Genomic DNA, 3,694 nt, shown 5'->3' with positions numbered 1-3,694 from the left:
CATCTTCTCTTGCTTTGGAAACCTGCCAGAGCACTTATCCTGCTGGAATATTAATACAGACTCCGTTCTGTGTTTCATAACGGTAGAGTTGTTTTCACCATCAAAAACAGAGGGTCACAAAAACAGAGGGTCAGAAGTGTGCAGAAAAGATGTGGTCCAGCAGGGTTCTATAGTCCCACCTCAGTGCCTGTGGTCTGTGTTTTTAACTGTAACAAGCACTTTGGTAAACTAGAAAGAAGAAAGGATTCTCAGGATGTGTTCAAAGCTAAGAGAGTTTTCATTTTAAAAAGAAACATACTCTATGGCTTTCCTCATCCTCCTCTCTTTTTTCTTCTTGGTGGGAAGCTGGATGCGGGACATGCATCATTCTGTATGGACAAATGTGTTACGTCCACCCATACTCTTGTGACAGCTCCCCAGCACTGTCCCCCAATACCATGCTGGACTTGGTAGTAAAACTCCGTGGTATCTGTGGGAGTCCTCTTTTTCTGTGCCCTAGACTACTTTTAACAAACACTTTTCTCTGGAATGACTCCCACATTTAATTGGGTATTGAAAGGGTAACAGCAAAATGATGATTGTGGAGATGGATCTGTTAGGTCTCATATTGGTCCCCTGGTTGAAACTTTTTTCAAAAAAGCCCCCACAATGAGCCTGTCACCTTGCTAGTCATCCATTCTTAATGCCTATTTATCAGCCCTCTGAGGTCATATAAAAGTTGCACCTTTTGAACCACAAGTATTTGTATTTACTATGGGAAAGGTGTGGACTACAGATTAGTATTATATTTAATGGATTTTAAGTAATTTATAAGTATGCTGAGTGTAAATTTTTAAAGAACTGTATTATAAAAGGACATATCCTGTGAAATATAACATTTTACTGTTTAATAGAATAATTCTATAAGAAGAATGATTTGTCTCACCCACGGAACTGATTACATTCCGGATGCAATCAACAGGCACTTTGTAATTTCCTTTTTGTTTTTTTTCTTTGCGGGGGGTTGAGGGGTAACAAGACATCATCTGTATAAAGTGCAGTTTGTGTCACTCAAAATATGCACTGTATGGCTACACAAAAACAGCTTGATGAACAAATCACCCTATGGCTCATTAAAGAACAAAGCTTCCAGAAGCAGCAATATGTGTGGTTTGTTTTCCAACCATCCTGGCTCCCACTCCGACTATTCCAACCCAACTCCAAGAAACAGCAGTGACTTCTTAGTTACACTGATGTGTTTTCAGGAAAGGACTCAACCCACAGCTGACAAAACACAGAGGTGGTAGTCACTGGAACTCAACTGAATTCAAGTAAAGGTGTGATTCAAGGTGTTTTTTCTGTAGTGGATGCAGGCTGCTGGCTGTCAAGACTTCGTTTAATCGGTTTAAGGCTAGAAGGGCAGGAAAAGCAGTAAATCTGCATTTAGGATCCTCCCCTAAACTGGCCACTTGAAGAAGTAGCGAGGTTGCTAATACAGGGCTCAAGGATTCTCACTGAAAAGCAAAGCAACACATTGCAATAGAAACAGAAATTTTAACTCAGTTTGTCATTTCTGTTCTGCCACCAACTTTTACTGCATGACTGGGAAAGGCATTTGCTCTCTCTGAATGTTAGTTTTCTTATCTGGAGGTCAGTTCTGTTTCCCAAACTCCCATATTTGGAGAACTCCTACTGACCCACAGGTTTTAATGTAAAAGGCAGTTGTCCTGGGAAGTTTGCTCTGACCCCATGAATTGGGTTAGAGGTCTGTGTTCTCAACAGCTGTCAGTATTCATGGTGTCAAACACTTGCCTGTCTTGCTGACTCTTAGATCCCAGCACCTAACAAAAGGTGCTGGGCAGATATTGGATGAGAGGATTGATTAGGATCAGTGGTTCCAAAATGCCAAATCAGTTCTAAGGTTACATGGGGAAAAAAACATGTAGTGATTTTTTTTCCCTAATGCCAAATGTATTCAATTTTTAAAATTCTGGGGTCATCCTTCTCACTTGTTTTTACATTAAATTTACATTTACATTTTTGCATTAAATTTACATTGAAATATGAATAGTGAGTGTTGTTTAAAATTCCCTTAGTTGCCCATAATAAAACCTGCAAATACCATTTTTATTTATTTTTATTTTTTTGAAATGGAGTCTCACTCTGTCACCCAGGCTGGAATGCAGTGGCACAATCTCGGCTCACCGCAACTCCCACCTCCCAGGTTCAAGTGATTCTCCTGCCTCAGCCTCCCAAGTAGCTGTGACTACAGGTGCCTGCCACCATGCCTGGCTAATTTTTGTATTTTTAGTAGAGACGGGGTTTTACCATGTTGGCCAGGCTAGTCTCGGACTCCCGACCTCAGGTGATCTGCCTGCCTTGGCCTCCCAAAGTGCTGGGATTGCAGGTGTGAGCCACCACGCCCAGGCGAAATACCATTCTTAAAACTTGCCCCTGAGATTACGGAGTCAACAACTATTGTGATGACAAAGACCTGAGAACAGAAAGGTACATAAGGAGAGGCAAGTTATACAGTGACCAGAGCTTTGGTTGGTTTTTTAAAATTGCTTTTGCCCCTAGAATCGGTGGCAGTACGATGTCTTAGAGCCAGAGATAGAACTGTGAAAGTAGATAAGGTGCATGTAATATCTGACTGTTGAATCTTGTAGGTATGTCAGACTCACAGTCAAGGAGTGTATCGCCCACAGGCATTGTCCTAGGTGCTTAGGGTACATTAGTGAACAAAGATCTCTGCCCTGTGGAGCCTGCATTCTAGTGGGGAACACCAGTGATGTCCACCAGATGGAGACTAGTCATCCGCAATACCTGGGTTGACTATCGGGTTGCACTTCTTGGCATCTTTAAGTCTTTCCCTGCCCTTCCTACCTTGAAATATCCCCTTGTGGGTAGAGAAGTGTCTTGTGAATCTAAAAACTAGCTTCGTTTGAAAAGGCCCAGATAGTCCCAAAGGGACTACCTCTGTGGTGCTTCATAGCCAAAGACATTGGCATTAAGGGAAGAAAAAAAAAAAGCTTTTGAATTATCTCTTCTCCTAATAAGGACCCTAAATGCAATGAAAAAGCCATTACTCATCAGAATTTCAGTAGAGCCAATCTGCAACAAAAAGTTGAATAATGGCTGTCATCCCAGGTGGTTTACAGACAGGAATTTGTATTCCTGTCTGTAAGACATGCTGAGAGCTGCACCAGATTAGGAAAACAGACGCCACTTTGTATTCCAGGTGAGATGGACTTAGTACAGAAATCAGGATCTGACAAAGGTCAGAGATACTCCCACAGGTCAAGAAAGCCAATACAAATCTCAGCTAAAAGTCCCAGAGTTCTCAAGAGCTTGCCTGGAAGCTAGTGCAATTCTAGCCAGGAGGCTGCTGTGAAATCTATTTTCCCACGACGTGGCTGCAGTGTCTCCAAAGAAAAATGGCTTCTCTTTTTCCTAATGCCAAATTTAATCAGTTTGGCATTAGGGGGATAAAAATGTCCTGTGAGTGCCTTTCATTAGCAAGTCCTAGGAGAAAGGGTTTCTGGGACATGTAGTTCTTTCCTGGCATCTCTGCAATGAAGAAAAGCCCTTAGAAGTGGGGAAGGGGATGGTATAGATGCCAGATTGACAGCAGACAATCCAGCTTATGTACTTCCTCTAATTCTCCAAGACTTCTTCTTGGAGAGCCCTCAAATCTCCTTCCCAATGTAGATGT

Source organism: Mandrillus leucophaeus, unplaced genomic scaffold, assembly GCF_000951045.1.
Source record: "Mandrillus leucophaeus isolate KB7577 unplaced genomic scaffold, Mleu.le_1.0 Scaffold197, whole genome shotgun sequence".
Lineage (NCBI taxonomy): Eukaryota > Metazoa > Chordata > Mammalia > Primates > Cercopithecidae > Mandrillus > Mandrillus leucophaeus.
This window is presented reverse-complemented; position numbering follows the sequence as displayed.